The sequence below is a fragment of the Schistocerca americana genome, chromosome 4 (genome assembly GCF_021461395.2).
Source record: "Schistocerca americana isolate TAMUIC-IGC-003095 chromosome 4, iqSchAmer2.1, whole genome shotgun sequence".
NCBI lineage: Eukaryota > Metazoa > Arthropoda > Insecta > Orthoptera > Acrididae > Schistocerca > Schistocerca americana.
In genome coordinates this window covers 341,670,324-341,682,782 of record NC_060122.1, presented here as the reverse complement: position 1 = coordinate 341,682,782, position 12,459 = coordinate 341,670,324, and the positions used below count along the sequence as shown (strand labels likewise).

Here is a 12,459-nt window from a genome sequence, read left to right as displayed (position 1 = left end):
AGAATGGAAAAGAAAATTGACATCCTCAATCCTAGATGATGATCGGTATGGTTTTAGGAAAAGTAAAGTCACGGGAGAGGCAATTTTGACGTTGCGGTTAATAATGGAAGCAAGGATTTGTCGACGTGGAAAACACATTTAACAATGTAAAATGGTACAAGATGTTCGAAATTCTGAAAAATTAGGGGTAAGCTATAGGGAGAGACGGATCATATACAATATGTACAACGGCCAAGAGGGAATAATAAGAGTTGACGGCCATGAACGAAGTATTCGTATTAAAACGGGTATAAGAAAAGGATGTAGCCTTCCGCCCCTACTGTTCAGACTGTACATAGAGGAAGCAATGATGGAAATAAATGAAAGATTCAGGAGTGGGATTAAAATTTGTGGTGATACGATTTGTTGATGACACTGCTATCCTGAGTGAAAGTGAAGAGGAATTACTTGATCTGTTGAACGGAATGAACAATCTAATGAGTACACAGTATGGACTGAGAGTAAATCGAAGAGAGACGAAGGTAATGAGAAGCAGTAGAGATGAGAACATACAGAAGCTTAACATCAGGATTGATAGCCACGAAATAGATGAAGTTAAGGAATTCCGCTACCTAGGCAGTAAAATAACCAATGACGGACGGAGCAAGGAGGACATCAAAAGTCGACTAGCTATGGCAAAAAAGGCATTCCTGGACATGAGAAGTCTGCTACACTACTGGCCATTAAAATTGGTTCACCAAGAAGAAACGCAGATGATAAACAGGTAATCATTGGACAAATTCACTGCTGGCCATTAAAATTGCTACACCACGAGGATGACGTGCCACAGACGCGAAATTCAACCGACAGCAAAAAGATATTGTGATATGCAAATGATTAGCTTTTCAGAGCATTCACACAAGGTTGACGCCGGTGGCGACACCTACAACGTGCTGACACGAGGAAAGTTTTCAACCGATTTCTCATACACAAATGGCGGTTGACCAGCGTTGCCTGGTGGAACGTTGTTGTGATGCCTCGTGTAAGGAGGAGAAATGAGTACCATCACGTTTCCGACTTTGATAAAGGTCGGATTGTAGCCAATCGCGACTGCGATTAATCGTATCGCGACATTGCTGCTCGGGTTGGTCGAGATCCAATGACTGTTAGCAGAGTATGGAATCGGTGGGTTCAGGAGGGTAATACGGAACGCCGTGCTGGATCCCAACGGCCTGGTATCACTAGCAGTCGAGATGACAGACATCTTATCCGCATGGCTGTAACGGATCATCAGCCTTGTGTGAATGCTCTGAAAAGCTAATCATTTGCATATCACAGCATCTTCTTCTGTCGTTTAAATTTCGCGTCTGTAGCACGCAACTTCGTGACGTAGCAATTTTAACCGCCACTAGTATAATATTAAATATCGGCCTTAATTTGAGGAGGAAATTTCGGAAAATTTATGTCTGGTGTACAGCAATGTATGGTAGTGAAACATGAACTGTGGGAAAACCGAAACAGAATAGAATCTAATTATTTGAGATGTGGTGATACAAACGAATGTTATAAATTAGGTGGACTGCTAAAGTAATGAATGAGAAGGATCATCGCAGAATCGGGGAGGAAAGGAGTATGAGGAAAGTACTGATAAGGAGAAGGGACAGTATGTTAGGACATTTGTTAAGACAAGAGGGAATGACTTCCATGGTATTAGAGGGTGCTGTAGAGGGTAAAAACTGTAGAGGAAGACAGAGATTGGAATACATCCAGCAAATAATTGAGGACGAAAGTTGCAAGTTCTACTCTGAGATGAAGAGGTTGGCACAGGAGAGGAATTCGTGGTGTGCCGCTAGAGGAGAATGTCCCGGTACAAGTTACTGTCATTTCGCGTATTACATGAGGCTTACCCATTATTCTGAATGGTCCTTGATAAAAATGCATAAAATTCTTTGTTGCGGTTGTAATTTTCTTGGATTTTTGTTTTGTTTTTGCTAATACTAGTTCACCAATGTTGAAACTAGTTGGGGCAGATGCCATCTTTCAGTAACTTTCTACAAGTATCTCTTAGTCCTCATTACTCTAATAGGCAGTTCCCATGCTTCATTACTTCTACGCACATAATTTCCAATGAAAGGCTCTGTGGTCACTCAAGAATCTGCTAAAGTTAGCATTAAGTTGCGCTGTTCGCATCAATCATTCCTTGATATTTAGTTAATAGGTCTGTGCCACCAGTCAGCATTTGGACAACTTGAACGCAACTAAACACGAATGATCTTTTATTATGTTGCCTATACCAGTTGATATCAAAGCTTCGTGCTGTACTGTTCTAGAAACTTGTCCAGTATCACCTATTATTCTTAAACCGCTTATTTTAATGAGAATTAACTCTTTTTTATTTGGAATAGTATCAAAGAATGCTTTGGACAAAGCGCTTGCTTCGCTGCCTCTATCAGTAAGACAATGCACTGTTATTCCTCAGATGTTAGTTTTTATAATAGGGTGAGTTACTGTAGTTTTTACAGGTTTCACATCGAAGTCTTCTAATAAATCTTTTTCAATCTGTCTCCAGCTAAAGTAATTTTATTTAGTTGCAAGTTCATTTATATTTAGATTCAAGGGGACATCAACCTCTACATCTGCAGCTGGCTTTTCCAATCTGTCGACCAATTTTAAATCAAAGCACTTGAAGATTTCTTCGTCTTACGTTTGCTGTACGTCACCTAAACTATTCTCTAGCTTTGAGCAACTGCATTCCTGCGCAACATTGCTGTCTATGATAGTGTGATCTGTTTGTACAGTTTGTGGTAAGTCAAAACATCTAATAAGTTTTATGTCATCCCTATTATTCCTACCCGCTTCATCTAAAATCTCCTTCTCCTGAAAACCTTAAAAAACTAACTGCACTTCCTCCACCGAAACTTCAGCCTTCAGATTGCCATCATTGGTGTAGATGTAAGCCTTTACTTAATCTTTTTCCTCATCTGATTCAAACCATTTAACTGGTTCATCTCTACTATCTGTAGTATTTTCTTTTTCCTTCTTGCTCCTTTTTTCCAGTGAATCAAAAATGCTGTCAACGGCATAATGAGAGTGGTATTTTTCTATTTCATCATCCCTGTTATCGGTCTGGTGCGTTGAGTGACTGTGATTTGTATCGTTGTTGCCGGTTGTGTTGACTGTTTCCGCCTGTAGAGCACCGTTTCCCTCATAGACGGGAGTTGATTTCTCACCGTAGCCTATTGAGTTCAGTCGATTCAGAAATAAATCACGTAGTATCTGCTCTCGGTCTTGTCTCAATAGTACATTATATTTCTGCCTTCTTCATAACAATTACTGTGAAAGCACGGTGGCTGTCTATCTCCTCTTACTCTACCATGGCTTTGACCATGACAATTAGGTCGTGTATTCTGAACTTCCATACCTCTAACGTTCACATTCTGACTCTCATTATTTCGCTTGTTTATACGACAGTTAGAGGAGCTATTATTATTCTGAACCTGCACCTCCAGCAGCTATTCTTACCACTCGCTCCAGATATTCGATGAACGTACTCACGTTCTGTCTGGGTGCGGATATAAATCTCGTCCTCTATTACCAAGGCAGCTTATCCTCTAGTTCTATGATCATCATATCTGGTTCAATCTTTTCTGTCAGAAATTATAGCTAATCCACAACCAGGAGTAATCCTTTTACAGCTTCAAAGTAAACACCGTTTTGTTTGTTGCGTGAACAGTACTCACTAATAAACGCATTTTTAATTTCAGAAAGAGTTTTGAATCTAATTACAAAGTCAGCTGACTATCGCAAAGCACCTCCTGACAAATAACGTCTTATGACTGACATTTTCTCACGTTGGTAAAACATCCTCAAAATCATTCCAGAACTGTGAACCAAAACGTACAAATTGACAACATACGATAAAAGCTGTGCCAGCTGAAGCACCGTGCTGTACAGTAGTATTACAAGAGCTACCATACGTTACTACATTTTCTATGTCAGCAACACTAGTATTTAGTTCGTCTACTAGTAGTTCTACTGCCTGGACTTTTTATCAAAATTCTCACATAATATTACACAGTCATATCCTCCTGAGAAGCATTTACGCGATTAGTTACTGCCTCAAACCGATTACAGCAATGTTTGGATTCATTGCCTATTCTTTTTCTGAGTACCTCCCTTCCACGAGAATATCTGCATCTTTCAAATCTTTACGAACTTCACCAATTTCGGTTTTGAAAATACTATGCACTGTAGATAGTTGTTGCCCTGTTTTGACTTGCAATTCTTGGTGGGTAGAATTAATTTTATAGATCAAGTTGTTGAGTTTTGAGTTAATTTCATTCCTTAATTCTTTATTACTAGATGAATCTTACCATTTAACTACCTACTACTATATACCATCTTATAGTTGAGTAACTACTTCCAGTTTGGTGCCTCTACATTGCCACTTGGCATTTCAACCGTTTTTAAAGGAGTTCCAGGCATTACATGACTTGGCTAAATTTCAGAAATATTGAACTCAGTTTCATCATGTGGTAACATCATTAATTCCACTTTTCCTTTTTCGATTTCAACCTCAATTACATCATCATTGGAAATTGGTCCTAACTTCGTAATAATATTGAAATATACCTCCGATTCTACTTTTGATAAACCACCTACGGATTTTGGATGTATTACGTATACAGAAACAACCTCCTTAATTTCATTTTCTAACTCTGAGGATTCATCGATAGATACTGGTTCCACCTCACATTTTTCATCATACTTTCCGGTAGATTTTAATAGCCTCTTAGATGCAATTAACAAATACTTTAAATACTATTGACTTAATTACTTGTCCTGAACGAGCGATGCCGGTGCCGTGTACCAGAAGATGCGATGCAACACGCTGCGACGTAACGCAGGTAGCGACAGAAGTTATGGTGGTGGGTGTAGCCTACTGCAGTAGCTCGAAGGGGACAAAGGCACCGCTGAGCGCGCGCAATAGCTTACAGGAAACTTGCAGATCCACGCAGCTCCGAGACGATGTGCCGTCTTTGTCTAACCTGAGCGCCCGCGATAGCTGTAACGCAGTGTCGTCTTCTTATCTCCTTACGTCACGTTCACAGCTACTGTGGCTAACATTCACAGGTTAGCTTCCACACTCGCGAAAAAATCATAACACTGTTCTCCTGCTGCTATAGGCTTATCTCACTTCCTATGCCTGTTAGTTCCCACCGAGTTCTCTGTTTCGTACCGATCACTTTCACAGTTCAGTTTCTCAATGGATGCACCATAAATGGGGCGGCGAGTAATATTCAAATGGTCTTTACTTCGTTTTGTCATTATGGAAGGACCCTTAAACTGCCTCTGCGTGCTTTCCATCTAACTCGTCGTCAATAAGAGGCTGAAAACTATTTTTGCGGTCAGCCAAAAGACGATGGAGAAAACACTGACCATAATTTCCAGTCTGCAAGTCCACGTTACTCTTTGTGCTCACTGAAAGAAGATGTTCCCACGTGCGGTTTAGCCAGCGGGATGACGAACTGTGGCTATAAACAAAAGTTTTACTTTCCAACTGATCGATATACTCTGTAAAAGTTCACATGCACAGAATATAAGTCTTAGTGCTGTAACTACCATTCTTATCGGAAACAACACTACTAACCGTTCAGTGATGACCTCTACGGGAAGTTCCAAGTAAAATGGTCTATCGATCTGATTTCTAATCTCTAAAAGTTAATTGCTCCCCTTAAGAGTCGAAAATAATCTCGCCACTTGCCACGCGATTTTGTCAATGTTGCGGGCGGCACATAAACAGTTACTTACGTGAAATCCAAGCTGTCCAGGGCGGTGTACAGTCCTCGCATGCTTACTTGCTATTTTCACTGAAAGCGCATTCAAGTCCGCCCAGCTCTGGCGTCATCCGAGACACGACGCGCGCGGGTATTTGACCGACGCGGAGAGTTTGATATCTCGGTGCGACATGTGTCCTACTACTAGGTCTTTCGATGTATTTATGCAGGGGCGCAGTGAACCGCCAAACAGATCATCTGTCACCAACCGCCATAGGCGCAGGTATTGGTATGTACATGGCACCCTTTCTCGGATACGTATTGATTGATAGCTCTGTCGCTTAACAATTTACGATCTGTTAATTTTTATATAAATAGTGTTAAGCTTGTTTGAGTTATTGAAAAAGCTTTAGTTATACTGCATTGAAACTTGGCAGGCTAGAATTTTTAGAACATAACTGACAGTAGAGCATGGCCTCTGAATTGCCTCTTTAAAGATTTCTTGTAACCTTTTTTTATTTACAATAGAGACTTGAAACTTGGTACGGCAATATTATTTAATGAAAGTAATTGAGTGCTATAAATAGAACAGCCTTTTAAAAATACAAATGATACTTAATCTACCATGGGTAGTTACGATTTCGTCCAAAATTTGGTTTTTAGTAAATAACTTGAAAACTGATAAAGGTAGCTTAGTGGTGACGTATATTTAAGGCTTTATATGCAACTGAGGCGACATAGGTATTTTCAGCTTTCTGAGTCTGATATTTAGCGGCTTCAGTTTTTCGTAAAAAGGCCGATTTTAACTAAATTATGGCTCTGATCAAGTTGAGACCTGTAACTTTTAATTGTGACATACATTTACGTTTTCTGATCAGTTCTTAACTTTCTTGTTTTATTATATAGTGTCCCTTATTTCTTCGGATCGTTTAGTTTGACTAACACATTCATTTAAACATTCTGAGACTTTACAGTGTTAACATTAACATACTTAAGCATACACTGCCGAAGTTTGGAAAAGTTATTTTAACTTTTAATTTCACTCTTGAATCTTGGTGCAAACCTTTGTATTTTAAGTACAGGTGTGTTATGACAACGTGGCGCAGGTATTAGTGAACTGAGCTATGCGCTGGCACACTCGCCGGCTTCTGTTCCTCTTACAGTGATACAGCGTTTGTTTCGCCACAAGTTATGGTCCCGATAATGGTGGCATGTAAGCGGAAAGTGGAACCTGAAATGTCGCATTGGGTACCGTTCATTTGCAGTCCCCACCTGTTAGCCATGTGGGCTCAGCGCTGCCGAAATGTGCTTTGTCTTAGTAGGTGGCAATAGCTGCAATCGGTTTTGGTACTGAGTGCAGTCAATGTGTCCCTATCTTACGGAAAAAATCGGTTTCACTTGTAAAAATCTCCCTGTGAGATTTAATTACTGGGTTCTCGAAGAGAAACATAGTATATTCGCGTTATTCATGTACGGTGCGTAGTCGCTTTGCGGGGCGAATAGTGAATTGTCCAGCTTAAGAGTGCAGTAACTCCATAGTGGAGAGTAGTACCTTCTCAAATCTCTCATCATCTTAAGTGACTGAACTGACCTAGTAAATGCCCGTTATAAGGAATCTCCAACCTTGAAGTTACACCCCAAAGAGTGTCACACATATAGTCAGTCTTTCACAACCAACTTACAAAATACCTTCTTATCTACTTCCGCACTAACATTTAAATCACAGTAATTGATCTGAATTAGACACGCTACTGTTGCATTGATAGTACTCTAACCTGCTACCTACAAGCAAATATTTCCTGTGAACCTTTCACACAGAAATAACACATCGTAAGTATAACCGTAGCACGTAATTGCTAATTACTTACAGACATTCAGTTCGTGAAACCACCTTATGCTCTTAAGATGGATGCATGTTGGAACAATCTCAGCTACACTCTGTGTAATTGGCTTATTTATACCTTTCTGGATTCTACTTCCTTTACCCAGTCCTCTTCGTCCTTTGGAAGGAGCTGCCGACAATTGAGGCAGTGTTTCTGGATCACCATGAAAGTGGTCGATTTTGCTCATATGGACAGCAGTGATCTGGATAGGGAGTTTATCATTAACGGCGGATGTCGTTTAGACTACCTAATAGGATCTTTAGTACCGCGGAATCAACTTCTTAATTTTCCCTTCCGGAACTTGAGGGTTAAGTAGCACAACTTACTGCTTGATATGATGTTTGCGTAATTTTGTTTGTTTATTGTGAGCGTTTTCCTGTGTTCCTAGTCTTCGAGTTCATTTTTTTAGCGTCATGTCATATCTCCTCTAGCCATTTAGTAATGTCCTGAAGAGATGATACATCCTCCCCTGGAGTACGTTGACATAATTCTAAGGGGGAAGGCATTTATCTTTCAAATGTACCTCGAAGGGTGAAAGACCCGCGTCTTCATGGAGTTTTGAATTACACAACCTCACGATATGTTTTCATAGCGTGTCCCAGTTGTATCGGCTACAATTCACATAATGACTTAGTATTTTGCACAATGTCCTATGCTCTCTCTCTGTTGTTGACCGTTCTCTCGCGAGTGAAGGGTGCTTGTTCGCAACTTCTTAACGCGCAATAGTCGACATAGCTGTTTGAACAGTTCATGTTTCAAGTTCTTGACTTGGTCTGTTGTTATTGATTCTGATGTGATGAATTTAAGTACGAAACAGTTACCGAAAGTGTGATGCACTGTGTCTGCCTGTGGGTTTGGTGTGGCGATCATGGTCAAGTAAAACGGAAAGTGATCACTTATGTTTAGTACATATTAGTTTCCTGCTGGTGTTGAGCGAAAGGGCCAAGAAAGTCGAGGTCAGTTAATTAGGAACGTTTCTCTGGATCAGGCTGTCTTGGCAATGATATTCGTTGGCGACTCAGTTCGGCTCTTTGAACGCAAGGGATTCAGTTTTTTACGAAGTGCTCAAAGTAGCGTTTCCTCTGTGGCAGTCAGTAATTTTCCGCAACCCGGCGGTCCGTGGTTCGTCGTCTGCTGCGCCCAGCTAAGATGAAATTATGGGCTCGCTTCAACACTTCGTTCCGTAAACAGGTTGGTACTGCACCGTGTTCGCTTGTAAAGCACTCCGTCATCAGAGCTGAACTTCACGTTTTCTATTCATCGCTGACAACTGGATTGGCGCCCGGAGCTCTGCGCCTCTCTCCAGGTTAATTCTTATGGATTCTATGAGATGTACTTTGCGTGTTAATCCGTCAGCGTTCCCCAGGTTATACAATAACACAGAATCCAATGTGCCAAGCGTTAGGGCAAAGAGGGTTAGCCTACTAGTTGGATACTTTAATCGTAGAAGACATTTTAGAGAGGCGTGATCTGTTGTGTCCTGAGAACACCTGCCATGCAGATAGCAACATAAACATGTGACAGCAAAAATTACTGCCACCATGTCCTTTCCCGTAGTTGAATAGCTTCTTCCGTTGCCTGGAAGTATACGTTATGTGGTGTTCCTTCCCATCCACTTGTGAGCTCAGAAAACAGCTGAGACCATGTCTATTCTAGTCACAGTACAAGATGAACTGTTTTCGATAGTCTGGAAGAATGAAAACAGAAATTTGTAGTTAGTAATTCTTTTAATCACTGAAATGCTTCTTCACAATACGGAGTCCAGTTAAATTGTACACCTATCTTTTTAACAAATGTGCAAGGGGTCTTTCTACCTCTGGAAATCTTGGAGTATATTTTCTACAGAAATTCACAATCCCAATATATGATTGTACTTCTTTTATTGCTTGCATAAGCGGAGGGTCTGTACGTATCCCACCCTGTCCAAATGTGACCTAGATAGTGGAGCTCCTGCATTACAAAGTGAGACTTTTCTGAGCTGAGGGTCATCCGTGCTCCACGCGACTTCAGCAGACGCACCATATGCCCCTGGATGTCCCTGGAGTGCACTTTTATCTCATCTAGATGTACTAGACATTGCTTTGGTTTCAGACCTCTTAGACCCAAGTCTTATTACCGGTAGAAAGTCAGTGGCGCTTTTTTCAGAGCGAAAGGGAACCGACGACACTGGAAGTGTCCAGATGGGACTAAAAATGCTGTTTAAGGCCGATCCTCTGGTGCCACTTCTAATTCGTGCCAGCGCTGAGTAAATATAAGGTGGCCAGTAACGGCATTGCCCCAGACTTTTTTATGTCTCTGACATATTAGGCACGGGGTAGGCATCGGAGGCCGTTGGATGATTTACAAATTTGCAATTGCAGCATAACCTATAAGCGTTTTTCCGTCTGAGTACTTCTGAGGCACAGTTACTTCAAGGGCTGACCAGGACACTCAGGCAGCAGTTGTTGGCTTTGCGGCCCGGTAGAGACGGTGTCATAGATGCGACGACGACCGACACATGCTACGCGTCATCGGATGGTCCAGCTGGATGACTCGCTGATGGGCTGGTTCTGCTGGTTTAAATCTGAGAGCTGCGGAAGGCGCCCAGTATCGACGTAGCGTTGAAACACCTGGAGCTGGGTCGATGGCCTGGTGTGGCATAATAGATAGACCGGCCGCTTATGCGACGAGAGAACACGCAACGTCCCTCAAGTGGAAGCGCCAGTGTTTGCTGACACTGCGGACCTGGCAGCGCGCTGGCCGATGTTTGAGGCGTTGCAGTGGGGCATTCAACTGGCTCTGACTAAAAGGCTAACGAGGAAGTACGTTTGATGAACACGAGCAGAGTTTGACTGTTTAGGCTCATGGAGCCAGTTCGAGAATGCTATTCCACACAAGCGACTTTTTTTTTTCGCCTACAGTCTCCTCTATTTTTCAGACATTAGTTACCTGTCTTTCCTACAGGCGCTTGGTGAGACGTTTAAAAAGAAATTTACACCTAGGGATGATGGAAATTGTTTGTTTTTTCTTTAAAAATAAGTTCTACATTGACAGTCCTCTGTAGCAGTGACAGATTTCTTAATCTCACTGCTATTCTAAAAATTCAAAGAAAAAACTCTTTCCATTACCGATAATTAGTAAGATTTTTCAAAGCTTTTAGTGAGAGCACAAAGAACTACTTCTATTCTCTTGTTGTAGCTTCAATAAAAGTCCGTTAGACTGAAAAGAACTAAAATATAAAATTTCTTTAAGATGTAGTTTAAAACTGAAATCAGTTATTCCATAATTTACAAGTTATATCAATTTCCACCGGAAAATGTTGGACTTACATACAAAAAATTATACTTACTTTTATACTGACACTTCAACAACGAAAAAAATAATAAATTCAGCAATACGTAGGTAAAGTTCTAGGAATTTACTGTGAAAATAGTTGAAAATTATTAAAGGTGGTCAAAATTTTTATGTAAGCATCTCAGAGGGAAACACACATCTCTGTGTAATACGAATAAGAGTATCCTATTAATAAAGCCATACGAGGGCGACATGAGTTATATAAAATGTAACACATTTGCCCTCTATACTTGGATTGTGTCGCTGCTGTTTGTTTCACTTGGGCGTTAAACTGGCGCAACTATTAGTATTCCACTAACATGTTGATATAAATGGTACATGACTGAATGACTATTCTTGCTGTATAAATGTCGCTAATTTGGTTCCGTGATATGATAAGTACAAGTGTTTAATTATAGTACTTATCTGATACTAACAACGACTTCGCTCGCACAATTGCTGTCAGTTCTGAGTGATCTGTTACGTGCATAGCTTAGAAGAAGTCGAGTGCATAATACATGGTGCATGAAAACTAGATTAAGACAAAAACGATACTGGTAAGGCTTGTAGTTTGTGACTATAGTGAATAATATATTTTGGAAAACTGATCTGTTTGTGCACGTTTAGCGCAAATATCGTTATGGTGCTGTGGCAGTCTATCTGGATGATTCTTTCCATCAGCAGCATTTAAGTCATTCGCAGTCGTACAATTAGCTACGAAAATTTCTCTTATGAAATAGTAGAACAGCAAAATACGTGAAATATTCTACACAACGAAACCTCTGTGTCAGATACCAAACAGCTTCCGTAAGAATGTTTGTTTTTGTGGTGTCACCGCCAGAACCACACTTGCTAGGTGGTAGCCTTTAAATCGGCCGCGGTCCGTTAGTATACGTCAGACCCGCATGTCGCCACTATCAGTGATTGCAGACCGAGCGCCGCCACACGGCAGGTCTAGTCTAGAGAGACTCCCTAGCACTCGCCCCAGTTGTACAGCCGACTTTGCTAGCGATGGTTCACTGGCCACATATGCTCTCATTTGCAGAGACGACAGTTTAGCATAGCCTTCAGCTACCTCATTTGCTACGACGTAGCAAGGCGCCATATTCAGTTACTATTGATATTGATATTGTGAATCATGTACCGTCAAGAGCGACGTTCATCATTAATGGATTAAATTTAAGTATCAAACTAATTACGTCCGCTTTGTAAATTCTCATTCCTTGTCATGTTCCAGACCTGACGTCAGTATAGTCCTTCCCTCCTCACACCCACCTGCGTGAGCTAAAACGCGTGCATTTCGGCCTCCTCTAGTAACGCGGTGTTGGCTCTTCAGCTAACCCAACAGTTTTAACCGTCTCTTGAGGCATCGCTAATCTCTGTACGTCTTAAAAGATTTAAAGAAACTATCAACATTAATTTGACTGGAAAATCTGTTTAAATTTTCGTTTTTGGAACCGTCAAACAATCCTTTAGCAGCATAGAGATGGAGACGACTGCTTTTTATT

The 12,459-nt window shown here is 41.0% G+C and overlaps 1 protein-coding gene across 1 annotated transcript in view; it reads left to right on the top strand.

Annotated features, from left to right (window-relative positions):
* LOC124613219 (trypsin-like) overlaps positions 1-12,459 on the top strand; it is an 81,762-nt gene that overhangs the window by 40,566 nt on the left and 28,737 nt on the right. The gene's annotated exons all lie outside the window — the stretch shown is intronic.